We start from the raw sequence: 25,072 nt of genomic DNA, 5'->3' as shown, positions 1-25,072 counted from the left end.
TTCCAATGTTTTCACGAGCCAGCATTGCTCTTGGGGTCCGTCACCTATTCCTTCACCTATTCCTTCTCTCCATTGCTGCTGCTGCTGACCCGCTGAGTTACTCCAGCATGTTTGTGTCTATCTTCGGTTTAAACCAGCATCTGCACTTCCTTCCTGCTCCACTGTGATATCTCCTCAAGGTGTGCCTACTTTGAAGGAGTTCTACCTCCTCTCTCCGATGAGAGTTCTGCAGCATCCTCTCTCGCAGCTTCTCCACTGCCATTCTAGATTTATTTGGGTGTCTTGCTGTATGGCAATCTGAATTTCACTGTGCCTTAATTGTTCTATGTGACAACCAACTGACCTTGAAGAAGGCTCTCGACCCGAAACGTCACCTATTCCTTTCCTCCAGAGATGCTGTCTGACCCGCTGAGTTACTGCAGCATTTTTGTCTATCATTGCCCACAGGGTCACTGCTATTTCCCTGGCTGCTCACACTAGTTCACGCTCCAGCACAGCAACTGACCGCAAACAACACAAGGGACACACAAGTACCGGCAAAGTCGTGGAGAACATTATGGTCTCCTCAAGATAAACTCAACTGAGAAAATGGTGTAATGCTGTAACGTAATGCCCCTGTCCCACTTAGGAAACCTGAATGGAAATCTCTGGAGACTTTGCGCCCCACCCATGCGGTTCCCGGAGGTTCCCGAAGGTTTTTGTCAGTCCCCCTACCTGCTTCCACTACCTGCAACCTCCGGCAACCACCTGCAACCTCCAGGAACCGCACGGAAACCTTGGGTGGGGCGCATAGTCTCCAGAGGTTTCCGTTCAGGTTTCCTAAGTGGGACAGGGGCCTAACCATGCAGATGGGGAGGCGCTGATTCCTATTGCTGCATGCTCTACAACCTATTAGTTTTCAGACGGTAGCGGGTGTCTGAGACAAAGCAACAAAGAGATCCAGAGCCTTGTGGTGGGGTCCATGTGGTAGACCCAGAAGAACAGTGGGAAGAAGAGGAGCAGGAGGAGGAGGAAGACTACCAGGTCCACGTCATCGCAAAGCATTAACAGCCATATCTTGCAGCTGAGCAGAAGAAGGAAGCATTGGTTGTATGAGCTGTAACCGAATTTCATCAGAAAGAGAGGAATCTACAAAGATGTTACTTCCAAGAAGCCTGCAAAACTAAAATAAACTAAACTAAAATCAGAGTCCCAATGCAGGACAATTGATATTCTCTGCACCGTTTAAGAAAGAGCTGCAGATGCTGGAAAAAATCGAAGGTAGACAAAAATGCTGGGGAAATTCCTTTGCTCCATAGATGCTGCCTCACCCGCTGAGCTTCTCCAGCATCTTTGTCTACCTTCTCTACACTTCAATCATTATCTGCTTCGTAATCCACCAATAATTAGGCAGGGGCCAAGATGACACATCCGAATCCCCCAGGCCGTGCTTTACAGCTTTAATAATTATGAATGAACAAATTCTTGCTCCAATGACTTAAATGGCTGTCTACAACAGTTGTGCATTACTCGATGAGCGGCATCTCACTGAAATAACAAGGACACCCATATGACAACAGTGGTGTACAAATTACCGTGACTTATCTCCCACGGAAATAACATCTCTCTTTATGTAGCTCTGCCACGTGGAGATGGTGAAGATTATTGTAGCCGGCAGTCATGGTGAGCTTGGCATGTCTACTGTCCACTCTGCCAAATCCAGTGTATAAAACATTTCTCTGAGCACATTCCTTAATGACCGAGACTTGCATGTCCCTTTTATTAAATGTGAAACAGTCTCCCGCTCCCCCCCATCTTCTCCATGGCAGCCAAAATTTGTGTTGTTGCTTTCTGAATATCATAGCACCAAGTGTCAGGAGAAGTACAATATTAAGCGAATGAGGTACCTTCAAAAACTGCAGGTCTCGACCTGAAATGTCACCTATTCCTTTTCTTCAGAGTTGCCACCTGATCCGCTGAGTTACTCCAGGGGTACTGATTAGGGATGATCAGCCATGATCACATTGAATGGCGGTGCTGGCTTGAGGGGCCGAATGGCCTCCTCCTGCACCTATTGTCTATTTTGTGTCTATGGTCTCATTCCAGTGTTTTCTTCTCGTATCTTCAAATGTCTATTTGACCATTTTTTTTTTCATTTTCACCGGGGTCCCAATTTGATGTTATTACTAATGATTTAGCGTTTAAAAAAAAAAAAACAGGCAAAATCTAATTTTTGGTAAAGTTGATGTTGAGAGATGAGCAGAACATCATTTATTTGGGAGTCATCGTGGTTGTCTTTCGTGACAGTCCCTGTAGGGGGTGCAACCTCTGTGATGAACAAACTTGAACCTCTGTGCCTTCACCTGAGCTCCCACCCCGCACAGCCTCAAGGCCACTGGAATTTCAGGCCCCCACGATTGAATCAAACGTGCTGCCTTGTCCTATTTCTTTAATTAGAGGAATAGTTCATCCTTGAAGGATGGTTGGATTCCTAACAAAATTCCAGAGCTTCCATCCCACCCTGCTGAGTCTCCCTGTGGCTAAAACTTGTGTTTTCACTTTGTGAGCCTCGTGCATAATACATCAGACTGTTCCATCTGTGTGCAATTATCCCAGTAAACACAAGAGAAATGGGCCAGAAAAATAAATCCCCTACAGGTCATGAATAGCTCAATGGCTCCTCAACACTGATGCCTAGAAAAGATGATTTGATTAAATCGAGAATAGTTATGAACTTCATTTGTTTGAAATTATATCGTGACTTTAAGGTTATTGGGAGAAAAAAAGATAGGAGGGGAATTCTTCTGTGCAAGTTGTTATGATATAGAATCTATCCTAAAGGGCGGGGAAAGCAAATTCAATAGTAACTTTTAAAAGCAAAGTGGAAAGTATCGACCAATTTGCAGAGGGTCAGAGCAAAGATGGCCTCTTTCAGTGGTGTTTCATTTAGTAATAAAGCATTGAATATGCTGTTATCCTAAGGATGAACTTCTTTTGATACCAATGATGAAAATGCTTTCAATTTTATAACGATCTTTGTGCCTGTGGTATGTTCCAATGTACTTGACAGCCAATGAAATATTTTCTGAAAAGTGGTCAGTGTTGTAATGTTAGAATTCAAGGCGACCACATTGTGCTCAGCAAGCTCTGACAAGCACAATCTGACAGATCCCAAGTAAACTGGTGCAATGCTGTTGGTTGTAGGATAACTAGTGACGCAGGGCTCCTTGGCAAACTAACTCATTGCATTCCTGCAATTATCTCCATAACAATGAACCAACGTTTAGCACACCAGTAATCAAAGGTGAGATTCTCAAAGCAGGACTCACCTGGTAAATTGACCTATCAAGGTGTGTGGGGCGGGGGGGGGGGGGGGTTGGGAGGGCGGTCTGTTTAATAGTCTCTTCTCTTAATTGTACATGTACTAAATTCCATGCAGGAGTTGAGTCTCGCATTACTATGAGTTAGCATGGCACAGCTATGACGGATATAGCTCCCAAGTTCAGTTTATTTTATCCTTTCGCCATATTTTTTGTTTTTTTCTCTTTCCAAGATGTCCATTGTATTCCGATCCAAAAGAACATCTCACACTCACCTTAGTTTAGTTTAGAGATACAGTGTGGAAATAGGTCCTTCAGCCCATCATGTCCAGGCTGACCATAGATCATCCATACACTAGTTCTATGCTAACCCATCCTACACACTAGGGGGCAATTTACAGAAGCCCATCCACCTACAAACCTGCACTTCTGTGGAGTGTGGAAGGAAACCGGAGCACCCGGAGAAAACCCACGCGGTCATGGAGAGAACGTACAAACACAGGCAGCAACTCTACCGCTGATCCACTGTGCCACCTCCTGCACAAGCTCGCACATTCCACTGGGATAGACATCAGGTGCGGAAATCCTGACTGACTCGTATTTCCCTCCCCCCTAGTGCAAAGATGCTGAATACTCAGCAGTTGAACCCAACTGAAATGCACAGCTAATTCAACATAGGCTGAGTATCAGTCAATGGATATTCTTAAACCAGGCGGCTTGGTTACTTTTCTTTAGCAGCTCGACAGAACCATAGAGTAATACAGTGGAAGGAGCCATTTGGCCAACAATGTTTCTCTGGATATCCTTTCATACATTCCCTTGAAAGACCTACTGAATCTACTGTAACCGTGTGGGTGGTGCATTCCAGATCATACCATCTCTCTGCTTTAAAAAATATACTTCCTACATCTTCACTTGGATTCTTTGGCAACATGCATGAAGTTGAAATACACAAGCTAACTCAATTAGGCCTGTTCACCTCAACTTATCACAGAGTGAAGAAAACCCTTCAGATGTGTTCAATGGATTTCACATGAAGAAATTGCCATCCGATCTGATGTGGGACATACTCTGGCCCATCATCAAAAAAAAGTTTGAGAGAGAGAGAGAACGAGAACAGAAAAAGAGAGGGAGAGAGAGAACGAGAACAGAAAGAGAGGGAGAGAACAGAAAAGACATGCAAGAGTGAGGGGAATTCTGAAGAACATTTGTGGATCCATCAAGCCACTTTTCATACCACCACAATCTTTAATTTCTGAGAAAGGTGTCTGGAACATCCTAGTTACTCCTCAAATACATAAATAAAGACCCGCAAACCAATTATGTGAAAATATACGGTAGACAAAAATGCTGGAGGAACTCAGCGGGTGAGGCAGCATCTATGGAGCGAAGGAAATAGGCGACGTTTCGGGCCGAAACCCTTCTCCCTGTGAAAATATACCATGATCGAATAACTGAGGAGAGTTTAATATTTCTGTATATCCCTACAGAAATTGAAAGCAAGTTATTATACATCTGTATATATTTTACTAAATGGTGGAACATTGGCATTTAGCAAGAGGAAACACTTAAATATATGTTGGCCATTGAGAGAATTTTGATATCCTGGAGGGATTCCTGTGATGTTGACAGCGGGTAATATACTCTTCAACTCGTACCGCAAGCACTCGATTCAAATCCAAAAAAACGTGGTTTTAGGCAGCAAGGAGCAAATGCCCAAAGTTCCCAAAAAACACCTGATCTTTGGCTGTGTGGTTGGAGGCTTGCTGAATGAAAGGTTGCTGAGGTAACTGAGTTTGTGTATCACTTCCGAAGGAATATTATTTTTTAAGTATGGATGAGAGCTTTTTGACTCTCTTCGCCAAGAAAATATGAATAATTGACTATATTTCCCAGTGCAATTGGAGGTTTATGTATATACAAGAAAAGCAATGAAACAAGTTCTTGCTGTGCAGCATGCTGAGTGCTCTGACATTTCTATGATCTGCTCTCAGTATAAGCTCCATATCAAACATTACTTGATATACCTAGTCTTTAGTTGTTCTAATCATCAGAGCACACACCAAACCTCTATCATGTCTGAGTGTCCCGGAATAAAATTGTGGACTGTATTGGAGAAGGGGAATAGACCAGAGCTGTCTCACTAACTGTCCGGGTTTTATTTTCCTAAATTGGTTACAGTCAGCTTCTAATAGCTGTGGGAAAAAATATTCCTGCAGGTGGGAGTGAAAGGATAGCAAGATAAGAAGTCAGACGTTAAGGTCTGTAGGACTACAGCGATGCAGCATAGTCAATGTTGTATTCGATTCAGCTGGTGTTCCCATACACTCCCATGACTGAGGCACCAACTGTATAACTTGACCAAAGTATGATGAACCCAGGATTAATTCCAGAGTTTGTTGACCACACCTGAAGTGATGGTGATGGTGATGGCCATTATTGGTCTCTTTGGTCCCTGGGCCAGTTAGCACACCTCTCAGCCAGCTGCCCAAGCCTGCTTGCCGGTTCCGTCAGAAGATTCATTGCTCTAGTGATCCACTGAGAATAAAATCAAGCAGGGAAACTGGGTCAGGAATGTCAATAAAGTCTGATCTGGGCATGGTAAAGACCATACTGGAGTTACTAATTCGGCACAATATCCAGTTTCAAAAGCACTTTGTGTTATTTCCAAAATGCTATGAAGAATTTTCTTTGACTGCCAATTCTCTGAGATTGTCCTGAAATCTCCACAAGTTGAGATTTGTGCCTGGGGGCCAACCTGCAGTAAAATTACTTGAGTATTAAATACTATTATAGTTTCCAAAAGCAGTTTCACTGACAGTCACATATCATCCAGTTGTGACAATTGATGAGTTGGCCATCCAGTGGTTGGAGTGGAGGGGTGAGGTGGCTTGGAGGCAGAAGGTGACTGAAACACTAGGAATACCCCATCCAAATATGTCAGCCCTGAGTTACACGCACCACTCCGTTGGTAGACCTAGCGTTTGGAATGCACCGGATCATTGGATTTCTTGTTAGCTAAAACTGACTGATGTCAATGCCTTGATTATTTTTCTTTTCTTGTTAGAATGCACAACAGAATGAGGTTTCCTCAGAAAATCCAGATGAAAATCAAAATCCGCTGAGAATACAGAAGATCATTGATGACAGAAGAATCTTCTGCGGCAGGATGATTGGCATTGTGAGTCAACTGTTTTCTTATTATTAATTGGTGATCTTGTTCCCCCTGAGCAGTGATATCGATGTGCGATTCTCATTCTTTAGGCTTTGGGTTAAAAAAGAGAGAAGTGTTGTGATCTGCAGCTTTCTGCCTAAAACAGAGGTGGAAGCAGATTCAGGAGCAACTTCAAAGAGGATTTGCAAACAAACTCGAAAGCCATGGAAACAAGCAAAGAAAAGTACCCATTTGAAGCACACTTTGAAATGACTAGCAGAGGCACTCTCAGTCCCCCTCAGCATGGCAAGGTCGCCTGCTTCAATGAAGACTATGCCAAACTTGATAGAAATAAACTGATGACATTTTCCATAATGCAAATTAAGCATCTTATTGCTTTGTGGAGCATGTATGTTATAAACATATCCTTTAATAAATAAATGCTTGCATTTATATAGCATCCACAGGATGCCCAAGAGTGCTGTACAGTAAAAACAATTGTTCTTGAAATTTTGATATTGCTCAAATATTGAAAGACCAAGAGCTCATTTTGCACAAAACTGGTTCTTTGAGTGATGGTGACTTTGGGCGAAATATTAACACCCAAGGGACTACACTATTGCTTTGCTTTACCAGAGGTGCTGGGGTTCTGTTATATCTGTCTGACAGTTTAATGTGTCATCTAAAAGATGGCATCTCCAACAAAGGAGCATTCTCAGCTTTGCTTTTAGAGCGCCGACCAGAATTCTGGTCGAGACCCTTCTTCAGACTTGCCCCTCAGGACTCTTTTAAACCTCATATCTTAAAACAATGCCCACTAGTTTTATACTGCCTTAAGGTGAAAAAAAGACTGTGACCTTTTCTACATGCCTGTCCTGATTTTATATACCTCTATAAGGTGAACCCCTCTGCCTGCTTTGTTCCAGGGAAAAAAGATCTAGCTTATCCAACCTCTCCTTGTAAGTCAAAGCCTCCTGGTGAACGTTTTCTGCCCTCTTTCGATCTTAATGTCGATCCTTCCTATGCTGGTAGCCAGAACTGCACAGAAGACTCCAGTCTGGTATCACCAGTGAATTGTACAGTTGCAACACGATGTCCCAACCTCTGTACTCAATGAGGAACTGCAGATGCTGAATACTTGAGCAAACCATAAAGTGCTGGAGGAACTCAGCGAGTCAGGCAGCATCTGTGGAGGGAATGGGCCGGAGATGTTTTGGGTCGGAACTCTTCTTCAGCCTGGTCTAATGATGAATCCCAACCCAAAACGTCACCTGAAATGATGGTGACACTTTATCACGTGTACCTGGGTACAATGAGATTCTTTGTTTTTGCATACAAAGTACACAAAAGAGTTGTAACAAAGGTGCCGATAAAATTACAAAAGGTACTCATCTCTGTAGGGTTTTCTTCTGAGAAGATAATAAGATGGAGAATCCCACTAGATTACAGGAGTTTGTTTTGTGAAAATTAGCTCTTGGGTTTCTTTCATAACATGATTGATCACATTTCAGTGGTTACTTCATTGACTTTTAAAGATTTTGCAATGTCTCAAGTGGTGAAAGGCATTGCATAATTCCAAGCTATAAATGCAAGAATGTAAAACCCAGGTTTGGCATCACTAAAGCACGACTTATGATTTAAATTATATCCTCTCGTTTACCTTTCAACCTTTGGCATTCCTTGCTTGGCCAAACTTGATTTCTCAATAAAAATCAAGTCATGTGTTTTGTGTTTATACAGACTGTTTGCTCCCTAATTTCCATAAAATAAACCTACCTTACAGAGATGATGACCTTGCCATATCTCTAAACAGCAATGATCTCGGCACTGAGTTGACATAGGCCATATTAAGATGCTCTATTTTAATTTAGGTTGTTCGTTTAGATGGGACGACCCCTCTCCTCCAATTTTCAACAATCTACACTTCTGCCATGGGTTGCTCTGACACATCAGTTCAAACAATGCACCAATTCCCCATTCTCAGTGAAAAGTCAACATCTTATTTATTATATGAATAGATGGTTCTTGGCTTTTCAATGTACTTGTTCACTGGATGTAGGCATCGCTGGCGAGACCAGCATTTATTGCCTATCCAAATTGCTTCATAGCTTGCGAGGTCATTTCAGTTAAGAGTCACAACAATGTGGCCCAGGAATACAGATTGCCTTTTCTGAAGTGCTTCAGTGAACCAGGTGGATTTTTATGACGATCCTGGAGTTTCGAATAATCCTAGCTTTCAAATTCCAGATTTGTTTAATTCCTTAAATTTAAATTCCCCAGCTGTTGGGATTCAAGTGTGATTCCAGATCAGTTGTGTTGGGCCCTCTACACAGGTTATTAACTTCATCATTATACTATCAAAACTCAAAAGCAACCTCGTGCTGGTTAAATAATCGGTAAGCAGGGTTCTGGAGCCTTGATCCAAAGATATGAATTCAAGTCCCAACATGGCCGCTAGTGGAGTTAACTGTGAAATTAAGGAGAAAATAAACCCAACCTCAGTAACATTCATTATTTGTTTAGGTTTGTTTAGAGATATAGCAAAGAAACAGGCCCTTCGGCCCATAGAATCCGTGCCGACCAACAATCACCGTGTACACTGGTTCTCTCCTACACACTAGGGACAATTTACAGAGACCAATTAACCTTCAAAGCTGCTCGTCTTTGCGATGTGGGAGGAAACTGGAGCTCCCGCAGTCACAGGGAGAAAGTGCAAACTCCCTACAGACAGCGCCCGTAGTCAGGATCGAACCCAGACCTCTGTGCTGTAAGGCAGCAACTCTACCGCTGTGCCACTGTGCCACCCACCCGTTGGTTCAGTATTGCTTTACAGGAGTGGATATCTCTTTTGCTTTCCATGGCCTTTGTGTGAAACCAGATCATGAACATTGTCGACACATAACTCCATTCAGCAGGGGCACAAGAGGTACGATCCTTATCCTTTGAATAAAACAAAACTCACACAGCCAGTCACCATTATTTTACAGTAATTAATAAAAGTTCTCAAAGAAACAAAAAGGAACATGTGATTTATCTTTTAAATAGCAAGTACATTTCCCCCTGGGTTTGCTCAAACCAGTTTTCTTGATGATTTATCTTCAATGTCAGAAGACGCCAGGCAATTATAGAGGGTATCAACTTGTACCTAATATGTTTGTACTAACTACACATTTGAGAGACACATGTAGGCTTCCTTTGTCCCCTAAACAAAAATCTATTCTTTCGAGCCACCTAGTTCTTGAGGGCACTGGGTTCTGGCTGATTAACAACACGCCTGCCTTGCACGCAGTAAATACTGTGAAGAATCATCTTAAAAATGTATTTAAAAAATGAAATTGGATGAAATATAATAAACTCTGGTTATGTGGGTCAGGGGTTCAAAGAGTGTATTTGTCAGGTTCGCTAACTATCAACTTTAATTCCATGGTTTGGAGGTATCGCCCACAACTGCTTGCAAGTATACTTGCCCACCTGATCATTACACAGCCTGGTGTGAAGGTGATTAGTTTGAATTCCAAGAAAATCAGTCGGCTTTCCTTTCAAACTTTGTGGGGCTTTAATTCAGCAGATCAGATTCCTGATTAGAATGGGCCTGTGTAGCAGTCCGTTACCATGGTGCCCTTGGACAATTTTTTTGTGAACTGCTGTCAGTGGAATCAATAAATAGCTGGTTTAATGATTTGGGCTCATTCTTTGGGGAAGCCAGCAGGGGGAATCCTTGCTCTCCATCTGACAGTGATGTTAAAACGGTGTCAATAGAATGAATCGTCTAATTATCTATGTCCTTGATACTTAATGATGCTCCGTGCAATTTCCAGACATACTTGGGCTATAGTTTCAGTAGAGAGAGTGAGAAAACTCAAGTTTATTAATCAGAACCATTGTCAGTGCACCTTCTGGAAATAAGAGGTGCTCTGAATATCTTGGGTATAATAGCCTAACAGATAGAATTGACTTGTGATAGACGATAAAAACTAATGTTCTCAACAAAATTACTCATTGAGTCCATACGTCAAATTGGTTTTTTAGAGAGCCCCAAGTTTTGGTTTGTACTTTCATGCATCATGGAAGCACCACGATTGGACATAGTTATGGGCGTCTGGATTGAAGCTGGGCCATGCATCCCAACCTATGGAGCCCCCATGGTTACATAGCCTTCCAACGCTGAATAACCGAGTGGAAAGTGGCAATTGTGGATCTGGAAGGCACAATGTAAGGAGCAGTCATTGGAAACTGAGGTGCACAGGAATTTGTTCTCCCAGAGACAAGAGACTCAGTGGATTTCTCTACCCCAGATGGTTGTGGAGGTGAGAACTCTAGACAGGTTTAACTCGGAGGTATATTTTTGAAAGGGGAGAGAAGTTCAGGGCTATGTGGAAATGGCACAAAGAGATAAGGCTTGAGCAGATCATCAGTCTGAAGAAGGGTTTCGGCCCGAAACGTTGCCTGTTTCCTTCGCTCCATAGATGCTGCTGCACCCGCTGAGTTTCTCCAGCATTTTTGTGTACCTTTGATTTTCCAGCATCTGCAGTTCCTTCTTAAACATCAGCCATGATCACGTTGCGTGGTGGGGCAGCTTGAAGGGACCTGACGGTATATTCCTTCCCTTGTGTGTATTGTGCTCTGCTGGGGAGGGTATGAACATTTTAGTATGAGCATTTTAATTTACTGCCTGTATTAGCAGAGAGAAAATTATTCTCGTTACTCTTCATTTCACCAATTAGTATTCAGCTCCTCGACTAGTTTAGTTCAGTTTCGAGATACAGCGCGGAAACAGGCCCTTCGGCCACCAACCATCACACATACACTAGTTCTATCCTACACACTAGCGACAATTTACAGAAGCCAATTAACCAACATACCTGTACTTCTTTGGAATGTGGGAGGAAACTGCGGCACCCAGAGAATACCCACAGGGAGAACGTACAAACTCTTTACAGACAGCACCTGTAGTCAGGATCGAACCCGGGTCTCTGGCGCTGTAAGGCAGCAACTCTACCGCTGCACCACTGTGCCGTGCTTGTTCTGCACATTTAACTCATGGTTTATCGGTGTATTAACCCCATTGTACATGCTTTGGTTCATTAACCTTCAAACCCCTTGCTTAAAAAAAAAATTGGTTCTTTCAGTCTCGACATTTTCAAAAATACTGCAAACCCAACAGTTTGTTTCAGATTACATGATCATTATTCATCTAGTTCCAGGCTCTCTAACGTCGTTCATTATCACCGAGCAGCGTGGTCTCTAAAGAGGACTTAATAAATGTTTTGTTTAATTATTAAATATCGAGCAACCAAAACAAACTTTTAACAACCTTCAGAAAATCCTTTAGAAGAAAGAAAGAACAATAAAGCACTTTTGCCAGGTTACTTTATGTCGATATGTTTAGGTGGCAAAAGGTGCAGCTTCACATCTCCAGGGATCTGGGTCAACTCTAATCTTCATGCTGTTGGTGTGGAGTTTACACATTCTCTTTGTAACCATGTGTGTTTCCTCCAGGTGTTCTCATATCCTCCCATATCCCAAAGACGTGCAAGTTGGTAGGTTAATTGGCCACTATAAATTGCCCCTAGTGTGTAGATAAGTGGTAGAATCTGGAGAGGATTAATGGGAATGTGCAGAGAATAAAATCGGTTGAGTGTGTGGTTGTGGAGCGTAGATGGATGTCTAATGGCTGGTGTGGTCCCAAGGAGCTGAAAGGCCTGTTTCCCTGCTGTATGACTCTAAATCTTTAGTCAATGAGTTTATGAGATGTTTTCATTAAAATAGAGCTCTTTGATACATTTTCCAGAAGTGCTCTTTATTGAGCATTATGTACAAATATCAGAGATAACTCAGTGATTAGTACATTTTAAGTTGCCTGAAAGACCCAAACTGAATAATCAAGCGTAAAATCTCATCTGTGGTCGTAGTACAACTCTGAGAGAGCACTGTACTGTTAGAGGTGATGCCTCTTTGATGAATTATTAAACTGGTACTGTGTTTGCCCTCTTGGTCAAATTATTGTGGTGCTACTCAAAGAACAGGTGAGTGTTCCCTATTGTCCTAACCAATACATATCCACACAATCTAACCTGTTTATTTATCCCTTTGTTGTTTAAGCGTGTCCTTTATGTACAAATTCTATATTTCTGTATTCTGAAGAGACTGAAATACTTTATTAGCCGTGAAAAACCCTTGCTTATTCAGGGTGGTAGAAACATAGAAGGTGTGTAGGAGGGAACTGCAGAAGCTGGTTTATACCAAAGATAGACACAAAATACTGGAGTCACTCAGCTGATCAGGCAGCATCTCCGAAGTAAAAAGAATAGATGATGTTTCGGATTGGAACCCTTCCTCAGACAATGAATGAATGAATGAATACTTTATTGTCTCTGAAGAAGAAGGGTTCTGACCCAAAACGTCACCTATTCTTTTTCTTCGGAGTTACTGAGTTACTCCAGCATTTTGTGTCTATCTTAGAAACGTACAAGGTCTTCTTGCTATCAAAGATAACCATAGATTTGTTAATCATTGGCGCACAAACCGTGACGGTGGGTTGTGTATCGGTTTGCAAATAACCTATTCCAGATTTTGCAAGCAAGTAAAAATGATATGCCTGCCATTGAGTTATGTTCTATCATTGAGGCAGTGATTAAGGGGTTGGGATTAACTGTGATGCCCCTGCGGTGAAATGTGTTGCCAAGGTTCACACAAGCAGGAGATATCAGATGTTGGCTGGTGCCCATGAATTATAGCCTCGCCGAGAGTCAGTGCCTTCAGTAGAAGGACAGAGGGAGGAAAAATGATTACAACTGACAAGATGTTGCCAAGTCATTTTTAATTATGAGATTGTACTGCACATGGTAATGGTAGTGCAGGAGTGATACCCTGGAGGAGAATATAATTGGAAAGAGAGGCTGCGTTTCGCGTTTATGAATTGTCTACAACCGCCCCCCAACAAATTTCGATCTCCGGGACGTGAAAGATAAGGAATTAGGAAAATACATTAGCAGAAAAATATCAAAGACCTTGGAAAGGGATTTGTGTTCCACCATGCCTTGACTTAACCACTTTCACACATTTATTAGCACTAATTTGAATTGATAACAAATGCCGAATAAGCTGAGGTTTTATGACCATGTCAAAGATTACACAGAGTCTGAAACTCCTCAGTCTGAGGAATTAATCAGGCCAGACTAATACTTTAATTAACACTTTTACTTCTGAGGAAACTAATTTAATCAACGTGCAGGATTTGGTTCACAGCACAGGAGTAGCAGCAGAGCCTTACCCACTGGCTGAATGGAAGCAAAAGATGTCTGCTGTCATGGCAACAGACTGAGGATTACCTGGCCTTTTTTTTTCACTCCAAGGAAGCTTTTATCAAGCTACAAACAGTCTGATGAAAGATCCTTGCAAGTCAAAGAGCAAGAAGTACTAGTCGAGAATGATTTACTTCAAGGACTGCTATAGAGCAAATACTCTTAAGCAGCGGAAAAAATATAGAAAAGAAAATGTCCATTTGGGGAAGAGCTTGACACAATTATACTGCTATAATATATTTGAAGCAATTGGATACACCATGATAAAGGAGAGGCTTCCAAAAGAGATTTCCGGTCCATTCAAACAAGGACATTGGTAGAACAATTGATGTTTTGTCTTGCAGTGAGAATATAATAATAATAAAGATGGTTGCTATATGTGTTTGGACCAAAACACAGGAACACAAATATATTTAACATAATTAATGTGGAATAATGGCTACCTGTGAGAGTTAAGGACTGAAATCCGATTGAACGATTCCAGTGGTTTACTTGTGGAATAACTAAACGTGGACTTAGGTAAAAGCTGGAATTCATTTTTTTTAAAGCTGTCCAAGTGTTTTTTTGTTTAAATAACATACCCAGATTGTGGTTAGAGGTTGGAATCTACTCGAGAAGTTCTAGTGGTTCATACATAGAATTAAAAATACTGGAGTGTACCTTTATGGTTGGAGTCTAACCAAGGGTCAGGTGCACACTCAGGAACATGTTAAATATTGAAATCTAGTATTTCAGAATGGTTCACTTTAGATATCTCTAAAATAACAGAAACCCAAGAGTGTATCAAAAAATGTGTTCTATTTGGGTCATTATTGTGGCGTAGGGGTGCATATCAAACAGCAAATGGTTGGAGGCGAATTACAGTCTTAGATTTAAGCTGTGTTTTTAAGTAGAAGGAACCTTCTCGGAGATGAATGCTGGAACCAAATCAAAAGTTTCAAATGAAGTACACAGACATTAATGGACACTTGGGGACGAGTTATAAAATGATATCTAACCTGTCGTCTTACATAAAAAATAACAGGAGAAAGTTTGGGATTGAATTTAGTCCAAAGGTTTCAGTTTATTTGTAGAGAGTGCATGAATGTGACATTTTGTTGGAATACAGATGGCGTTTGATTAGCAGGTGTTTATCCTGTGATATGTACGTAAAACAAGAATACATAGGTTTAGGGTAAGGCTATGTTCAGAGGAGATCTGAGGGAGAATTATTTTCATCCAGAATGTTATTGAAATCTGAAGAAGGGTCTCGACCCGAAACTCACATATTCCTTCGCTCCATAGATGCTGCCTCACCCGCTGAGTTTCTCCAGCATTTTTGTCTACCTTTGAAATCTGGAACACGCTATATGAGTGGGTGGCAGACTCAGGTGCTCTGACAGTTATGACGTTTTTAGATGAGCACTTGAATTTTCAAGACATAGAACTCTACGGACCAGGTGCTGGTAAATTAAAATTTGGTTTGATAGATAATTAATGGGTCAGCATTGATGTGGTTGTTTGAAGAGCCTCTTAAGTTCCTGTGCTGCATAACTGTATGTGTTCAATCAGTAACATTCCTGTACCAAGGTAAATATGACAGTGAGACTAGTTGCTAACTAATGAAAAGCACAGTAATACTGATGCTGGAAATCTGTTGATGAGTTACACGAAGCAGAATGCGATTTCCTTTTTAATCCCCCACAACCTTTTCCTTTGTTCTGTGTGTTGAACCTTCCCCAAACTGCTGGAGATTAGGCAAGGTTCCTGCATGGGGGGGACGCGCTCCAAACTGTCTGGGAAAAGCCACCCGCTCTGATACTGTACATGATAGTGGGAAGCGGGGTACTCGGGTTTCCTCCCACACTCCAAAGACGTACAGGTCAGTAGGTTAATTGACTTTGGTAAAAAATTGCTAAAAATGTGTCCCCAGAATGCAGGATAGTGCGAGTGTTAGGGGGTGATCACTGGTCGGCTCAGTGGGCCGAAGGGCCTGGTTCTGTGCTGTACCTCGAAAATCTAAAGCTGGTTTAGAGGAGAGTGGCCGTTGGTTGGAGAGTTTTGAGATCTGGGGAAAAAATGGACTCTGAACTAGAGATATATATATATTTTTTTTTCTTATTTTTACCCAGTAGGTTGTTGCGATTTAAGTTTCCAATTAACTGTTATTATCACGGGGAACGATAAAACCTGAGGTAATTGGAAAAGTTCAACTTAATTGGTGATTTAGTCCAGTTTATGAAAAGGGAGAGTAACTCCCAAGGCCCTCATCCCCGCACTTGAATACAAAGTCAGCTTTCATCTGCTGAATCATCAAAGATGTGGACTAAGATGTCTATTTTCAGCTACAGGTTACATAATTACTTCACGTGTTTGTGCCAAATGCTTCTACACAACGGGGCAGGCGTTTGTCTTTGCGAAAGATAAGGCCCTGGTGCAGCAATTAAGCCAGTGTAGATTCAGCATGATGTTGCAAAGCCACCAAGTGCCCATCCATGTACACGTGCCCACACATAGGGCAATATCACCTGTAGCCCTCTGTCCTATAATGGCCCCTTCTTCAGCAACAGGTTGACAGGTCAGAGATCGACAGATTCTGCTATCCAAATATGAGGTGGTCACTAACATGTAGAAACGGGGAATTACAGATACTGGAGTAACTCAGCGGATCAGGAGGCAACCAGGACCCTTCTGGTCTCTAAAATGTCAGGTAGGGTATTGGCAGGAATCCCTTTTTACCAAGTGTCAGACAATGCGGAACTTGCTCCCTCATAGAGCCAGAGAGTGATACAGTGTAGAAACAAGCCCTTTGGCCCAACTTGCCCACACCGGCCAACATGTCCCATCTACACAAGCCCCACCTGCCTGCGTTTGGTCCATATCCCTCCAAGCCTCTCCTATCCATGTACCTGTCTAACTGTTTCTTAAACGTTGGGATAGTCCCTGCCTCAACTACCTCCCCTGGCAGCTGGTTCCATTCACCCACCGCCCTCTGTGGTTGAGCATTGGTGCATGTGAGAGAAGGATGAATGAGTGCATGAGGGACCCAGCTGATGGAGTGTGCGAGGAGTCACTTATGGAGCATGAGCACCAACATCAAGCAATGGGGCTGAGCGGTCTGCCTTTAACTAATTCTGTGTAGCAATAATACTACGCACTTTTAGAATTTCTAGATAACGATGTCCAGTTTCAGCTGCGCAGAATGAGCTCAAGTGACAACTGTGGATAATGATGCAAAAACAAATGTGAATAATGGCCCCTCTACACTTGTGGATGATTACCGGAAGCACTTGGATCTATAATGATCCCAAGCAATGCTTGTAATTAATGACCACAGCAAGCCCCACATCTGTGAGTGATGACCCCAAGGCAGATCTGTGCGTAATGGTGCCAGTGGATGATGCACCCACCTCGTCTGTGGATAATGAGCCCAGGCCACACGTGTGGATGGCGAGCCCAGGTCACAGCTCCCGATGGTGAGTCCAGGCCTCCACTATCCTGTCTTTCCTTGGGCTTCTCCACTGCCACCGTGAGACCAAACGCAAACTAGATGAGCAGCACCGTGGTAGCCTGCAATGGTAGGGACATTGAACTTTCTAAATTCAGGTAAGCCGCTCCCACCAGTCCACTGGGGGTCTCTGTTCACCTTTTCCATCACGCCCATCACCCACATATCTCTCCACATGCGGCTATTCACATTGAGGACCCGGGTTCCAAACTCCTGTCTATGGAGTTTGTACGTTCTCCCTGTGACGTGCGTGGGTTTTCTGCGGGATCTCCGGTTTCCTCCCACACTCCAAGACGTAAATGTTTGCAGGTTAATTGGCTCGGTATAAATGTAAAATTGTCCTTGGTGTGTGTAGGATAGTGTCAGTGTGAGGGAATCGCAGGTCCGCACGGACTCGGTGGGCCGAAGGGCCTGTTTCTGCGCTGTATCTCTAAACTAAACTAATCCCCGCCATCACCTGCTTCCATCAGCCGATCATCTCCCAACTAACCTGGTTCCATTTATCACCTACCAGCCTGTATCTCACCCTTCCCTCTGACATTTATATACTGGTTTTCTTCCCACTACACCCTCAGCTCTGATGCAAGATCTTTACCCAAAACATCCACCATCCATTTTGCTGCACAGGCGCTGGTTGATCCACTGAATTCTTCCAGCAGTTTATTTTCTACATGCTGATCCCATGCCACACCTGTGATCCTAAGCCTCATCTCTGGATAACAGCCCAGAGCTTCCGTTGCATGTAATAACCTCAGAGCCACACGTCTGTGGATAATGGTCCCACGTCACCATCCTTGGCAAATGGCCTCAATCCAGAATGTGGTTAATAACCCTCACCACACTTGTGGATAATGGGCCAAAGCCATCCCTATAATTAATGGTTCTAATCCCTGTAGATAATGATGCACAGAGCCCAAGCTTCTCGCAATGACAAAACCTTTTGTTTAAAAAAAAACCCCAATAACGTACTGAATGTGCGTATTGCTGGCACGGCAGCATGTATTGTTTGTCCCCAGGTGGCCTTGAGAAAGTTGTGGCATGCTCTGTGTTTGATCACTGCACTCCATGCGGTGAGAATATGCCCACAACACCAAGCAGGTTTGAGTGGTTTTACTGCATCATTTCAGAGGGCTATTTGGAACCAACCAAATTGTTATGAATCTGGACTTGCAAATGGCCCGGGCAAGCTAAGGAGAACGGATTTTAATCCCTCCTTAAGGATAGGTTTATATCAAACTCTGGGAGCGATGGACACCGTACTGATGCTACCCATAATAACCCATATTTATTTATTCAATTAACGGCATGGACAACACGGTCTCGACCTGAAACGTCATCTATTCCTTTTCTCCAGAGATCCTGCCTGACCCGTTGAGTGACTCCAGCATTTTGTGTCTACTGTGTAAACCAGCATCTGCAGAACCTTCCTACATGCTAAAACTTACCCAAATCTCTTCACCTCTTCCCTCCTTTGACCAAACGTGTCTCTACCTGTTCAATTATATACCTCGGTATCAAGTTTTATTTCTTACCAAACTGTGAAGCAGCTTGGGGGATATATAATAACAATGAAAAGGAGGCCATTCAGCCCATCGTGTCCATGGCATTTCCCAGGGAAACGGCATCATGAGTTCGAGTCTCACTCTCCTTCCCCCTGTACTCCTGCAATCTATTCTCTCTCACACATCCATAGTAATTCCCCTGGGTTTTTCTGTTGCCATAAGCCTATACTAAGAAGTAATTTGCATTAGCCAGTTAACATACCATTGCGTCTTTGGGATGGGAGGAAACTAGAACATCCAGAGGAAATTCATGTGGTCATGGAAAGAATGTGCCAACTGGACATAAGCAGAACACGAGGTCGGGATTGATCCCAAATCCCTGGAACAGTGAGCCAGTGGCACCAGCTGCTCCATCTCCATGGGGAAGGAGGGAGAAGCAATTAGAATGGAAACAACTCAAAGAGTTGGCCTGAAAGATTAGTTTCATTTCTGTAACTATTTTGGAACCGCAGCTCTAACTTCTTTTCAAATATATAAACTAAGAAAATAAGAGCCTAAAAGTGATCTTCATCCCTTTTTGCTCACAGATCTCCCAAAGAAAATCACTAAAGTGGTCAAGGCTCCCCAAATGCCTTACCGCGGCATTTTATACACCGTTACATGCATTAAACTGTGAGTTGAGTTGAGTTTAAACTAATATTAAATAAATTAAACATGCATTAAGCTGTGACTTGTAGTATTCCTGGCAGGTGTGTGCTTCATTATCACTGGGAAGATAGTTCCAGCTCCCAGAGTCTCCTCACTGCACAGAAAAGCCTGGCAGGAAATGGACACTTGCTGGATACACTCAGGAGGTCGGGTAGCATCTGGGGAGGAAGGCACAGGATTAACGTTCTGGGCTGATCTTATGGGTTGAAATATTTGTTCTTCGTAAGGACAGGGAAATGTTAGAAATGAAATGGGTTTAAGGTTGTAGGGATATGGGAAGAAATGGAGTGTAGGGTCTATGACAGGGTTAACGCACAAATGGTGATTTAGGGAGCGTGGTAATGGGATCTTAGCGCAGGTGTAAAATGGAGGAGATGAATGACTTTTGAAATACCAGAGGTAGAAGCAGTGCAGCTCAAAGGGCCAAATGGCCTCCTCCTGCAACTATTTTCTATATTTTCTATTAATGCTGGAAATATGAAATGAAGGCTGGATTTGTTGAATTCAGTCTGCCTTGGAAATCGTGTCGTGCCAAATGAAAAGATGAATTGCTGTTCCTTGATCGGCTTTTGTTGGAAAATTGCAGTAGGCCAAAACACAAAAGTTTCAAAGTTGGGAGTAGGATAGAGAATTAAAGTGACAGGCAGCAGGAAACAATGGACAGCAGAGCAGTGATCTGTAAAGTGGTCACCTAATTGGTATCTGGTTCTCAATGCAGTGGAGACCATGTAAATCGTTGATTCGCCCAGAAGGAGTGATTGAGAACCTAGATGACAGTGAAGAAGGTAAAAGGGCAGGTTAGCCGTGAGAATGTGCATAGAAACATAGAAAATAGGTGCAGGAGTAGGCCATTCGGCCCTTCGAGCCTGCATCGCCATTCAATATGATCATGGCTGATCATCCAACTCAGTATCCCGTACCTGCCTTCTCTCCATACCCCCTGATCCCTTTAGCCACAAGGGCCACATCTAACTCCCTCTTAAATATAGCCAATGAACTGGCCTCAACTACCTTCTGTGGCAGAGAGTTCCAGAGATTCTTCTTTTCCTCTACACCCTTCCCTTTCTCTTCAACTTAAAACCTATTTCATTTCCATCTCTTCTCAGTTGTGATGAAATATTAGGTTGGATAATGGGCTCAGCAGACAGGACCTCTTTATACTCATACTCGTGTTGTTCATCCTACGATTCCGCTTCTACCTTCCTTGGTTCTTCTTGGTTTAATTCCAATACCTGTCAAGGTATTTTGGAATGAAGGTGAGGTTGAGGTCGCAGGTATGCCATCCTATTGATAATGGAGCAAGCTGAAGCAACCACATCAGCCACACTGCTCCCACTCTTGTGTTGTCTGGTTTGACAAAGCTCTCCGCAATGCCTTGGCTGCTTGCCTGTTGAGCGCCCTCTCCTGGTGTATTGTAGCATAGCCGCCCCCTCACTGCTTTCAGTCACTGCCAAAGGTCTTTATTTTCAATCGGAGAGCTATACAAATTATTCACAGGCTTACTGGCAGGCCATTTTTATATCCTTCCATTCCATAAAGTCCTCCTTTATAGTAATTGCCATGCAGCGCTTGAGAAGTTTTTACTGACTTCCACACACTATATAAAGAAGCATCTCCATCCCCTTGATGTCAAACAAAATTCAGAGCCAAGTTCACAGAATAAACTGTTATAGCATAGTAGGAAACATTTGGTCTATCAGCTACCCTGGCTCCCAATAAAGCAACCCCATAAATCCCACACCCCTGCACTCATCCCCATGGTTGAGCAAATCATTCTTTCTCAAGGGCATCTCCAATTCCCATGGAAGACGCTGATTGTTTCTTCGCCACCACTCCTGCAGGTGGGGAATTGCAGAGTAAAATATTGACGCCCATCAGGCCACGAGTTCAATCCATCTAAACAGTTGCTTTCATAGAAAAAAATGGGTGCATTCATTCCTTTAAGTGTGTTAGGGATTATGGGCAGAAGGCAGGAGAATGGGGCTGAGAGGGAAAGATAGATCAGCCATGATTGAATGGCGGAGTAGACTTGATGGGCCGAATGGCCTAATGCTGCTCCTATATCATATGAACAAATTAACTTTAAACTTGTTATATCATTTGGTTCTGAAAAGGTTTGAAAATGGACATAGAAATTTTAAAATGAAGAAATTGTTACTTTCGGACCAGTGGAGAGTTAGTGAGCTCAGAGGGTAATGAGTGAATGGGGCGGCGAGTTCAGGGAATGTTAGCACAGCTTTGAATGGGATTTGAGTCTGAAGAAGGGTCCCGATCCAAAACGTCACTATTCCATGTCTCCAGAGTTGCTGCCTGATCCTCGGAGTTACTCCAGCACTTCAATCCTGTGAGTAGGACCAAATTTCGAGAGAACGGAGAATGAGAAGCTCTTGAGAGCTGGATTGGAATAATGACCAATCATTTCCATGCCGTGCTTTTTTTTTACCAAATCATGCCCGATTTCAGATTCCCCAAAGTAGGCATTGAAAGTCTAGAGATTCATGGCATTCCCTCATTATCATTCTCAAGCTGTTGAGGGAACTCTAATTCACATACGTGAAATGTGAATCTTTAAAAATTGCTCACTTTGTTATGAAGGGAAAATGTCAAAACTGAATTTATTCGCTGTTTTTGTTTCCCCCTGTTTCATATAATCTGAAGGGCTTGTAGATTTAGTTACTGTGACCTGAATCAGATGGGCCTGTTGAAGCATGTTTACTGACAACAGGTGACTGAGGTCATTTCATGCTTCAAATGAAACAAATGAATATACTGAGAAAACTTACTTGGCCTTGTTGCAAAATATGCACAGTAGTTCAGAAAGTAAATGTGCATCCACTGCAGAGCGTTGAACTAAGCTAAAGAGATCTGCAGTCTCCATGTTTGGACCCTGTTTCACCAAATTCCATGATCTGAGCAACTTTGGATTGGGAAAGGGTCATTTAGCCATGCGTGAACATAGAACAGGACAGCATATGTTCCGTGCTGAACTCGATACCAAGTTACAAATATCTCCTCTACATGCCTGTCAACCATACCCCTCCATATATATGTGCCTAACTGAAAACCTCTTAAAAGCAATTGTCATGTTTGCCTCCACCACCACTCCTGGCAGTGCATTCTAGACATCCACCACTTCTTTAAACGCGCATTTCCTTTAAACTTTGTCCCTCCCACCTTACAATGGCGCTCCCTAGTCTTTGACATGTCCACCCAGGGAACAAACGTTCTGACTGTCTACCCTACCTAAGCCTCTCACAATTTTATATATACTTCTACCAGCCTCCACTACCCACCTTTTATTTAAATGCTGCTGGATTGTGCTGCGATCGACAATGGGAGAAACACTATCTAGATTTAGGCATGAGATGCAATAAATGTGAAACATAGGAACAGGAGAAGGCCGTTCAGTCCCTTGAGCCGGTTTCACAATTCAATTATTACTGAACCATCAAAGTTCCTTACTTTTATATATCAATAAAGTCTATCAATCTAAGTAGTAAGGAAATGCAGGTACTCTTGGGACTCCAATACAACGGGATTCATTGCCGTCGGAAAAGGAAAATAAGAAAAAAACATAAGAGGATAAAAACCAATAGTGTAGGGGAAACCCTCGCAGACTTCCTCGAGATTTTGGGTTGAGGATAATAATGGCTTGGCAAGGTCATTATGTCTGCAGTCTTTATTGAAAGCACTTTTTTTTTTAATAGTAATTGGTCTCTCGTTGGTGTTTTCTTAATCCCTTCTCGCGAGCTAAGTGACTGTTCTGTGTAGGAGTAATACTTCTGCAGACTATCATTAACATTCAAGGCCTTTGTTTGTGAGGGAGCCTCATTCATGAAGGATCCTGGTGAAGAGCCTGAACCGACGATACAAAGAGAGTCTGAGTCCAGATTAAAAATCACCTGTATAAAATTGTTCTTAGCACTAATTATTGAAGAGAAAATATTGATAGGGTTGAATGCAGGAGATTAGATGATAAATCAAATGATGCTGCAAGGCAGATAGAAGGTCGATAATGGACTACGTTAAAAAAACAAAAAAAATGGAAAGCAACTGTAGATGGAGAAGCAGGATTATTATTTGAATTTATAATTTGATTATTTAATGGCTCTTGTTAAAGTATTGGACAAGGGGATCTCACAAGTTTGTTACTGATATCATCTTTAAGACAGAAAGGCAAAAGATTTATTCTTAAGCATGTAATCTAGGCAAACAGTGCCAGTGCAATGCTGAGAGTGAACAGTATGCTGAGAGATGGTTTATAAGAAGGAACTGCAGATGCTGGAAAATCGAAGGTACACATAAATGCTGGAGAAACTCAGCGGGTGCAGCAGCATCTATGGAGCGAAGGAAATAGGCAACGTTTCGGGCCGAAACCCAGAAGGAAATAGGCAACGTTTCGGGCCGAAACCCGGAAGGGTTTCGGGCCGAAACGTTGCCTATTTCCTTCGCTCCATAGATGCTGTTGCACCCGCTGAGTTTCTCCAGCATTTTTGTCTACCTTCTGAGAGACGGTGTCTTTCAACTGAGATCACGACTGCTAGACCAGCCAAATGCACCATTTTGGAAGAAGAGCAGGGAAATGCTCCCGGTGCCTCCGTCAATATTTAGTCACCAGTCTCTTTTTGCAATCCTTAGCAAATTCTGCACGGGATACCTACCATAATTCTTTGGGATTTTACAAAGTACTTTATAGGCCATGAAATATGTTGGAATGGCAATGTTTCTTTTCTAAATTATTTCCACTCCTGAAAATTCACCCGACAGCCCTTATAAAGAGAATGATATTTGTTCATTTGCCACAATGTAATTGCACCCTCTCACTAGTCGGGACACTGAAGCATTGCAGTTTTCATCTCCAAGTTCGTCAGTGAAACTCCCATTCATGCTACATAATGCCGCGCCTTGTGTTGCTCAGTCAAGTATTCCTGGGTCTCATTATTATAATTGCAGGCTACATATTTGTTTGATGTTACACTCTTATGTAATTGTGGGACCCAATAATTGTTAATATGCGTTATAGTCCTGTATAGACACAAAAAGCTGCAGTAACTCAGCGGGACAGGCAGCATCGCTGGAGAGAAGGAATGGGCGACGTTTTGGATCGAGACCTTCAGTCTGCTATACCCATAATCGGATCATTCCTGGCTTCTAGCTTAGTGCCATAAACTATAATTGGTGGGACAGAAATCCAGAGGACACTTTTCATAAACACATGTTTATAAGTGATGGGAGCAGAATTAGGCCATTCGGCCCATCAAGTCTCCTCCACCATTCAATCATGGCTGATCTATCTTTCCCTCTCCCCTCATTCTCCAGCCTTCTGCCCATTAGCCCTGACAACTGTACTAATCAAGAATCTATCATCTCTGCCTTAAAAATATCCATTGACTTGGCCTCCACAGCCACAATGAATTCCACAGATCCACTATCTTCTGACTAAATAAATTCCTCCTCATCTCCTTCCTAATGGTATGTCCTTTAATTCTGAGGCTATGGCCTCTGGTCCTCGACTCTCCCCCTAGTGGAAGCATCGTCTCCACATCCACTCTATCCAGGCCTTTTAGAGGGATTCCTCCAGCCACTCACCTGATGTGGGTTGTGGACATTGCAGATCA

At 42.7% G+C, this 25,072-nt stretch overlaps 1 long non-coding RNA gene across 9 annotated transcripts in view; it reads left to right on the top strand.

Moving 5' to 3' along the window:
* The window catches only part of LOC116991328, a 222,036-nt gene that overhangs the window by 111,312 nt on the left and 85,652 nt on the right, over nt 1–25,072 (top strand). For all 9 annotated transcript variants that reach the window (XR_004416755.1, XR_004416761.1, XR_004416757.1 and 6 more), the window contains one exon: nt 6,367–6,480. This is a non-coding gene — a long non-coding RNA (uncharacterized LOC116991328). The remainder of the gene's footprint in view (nt 1–6,366; nt 6,481–25,072) is intronic.

This window comes from Amblyraja radiata, chromosome 33 (assembly GCF_010909765.2).
Source record: "Amblyraja radiata isolate CabotCenter1 chromosome 33, sAmbRad1.1.pri, whole genome shotgun sequence".
Lineage (NCBI taxonomy): Eukaryota > Metazoa > Chordata > Chondrichthyes > Rajiformes > Rajidae > Amblyraja > Amblyraja radiata.
This window is presented reverse-complemented; position numbering and strand designations above follow the sequence as displayed.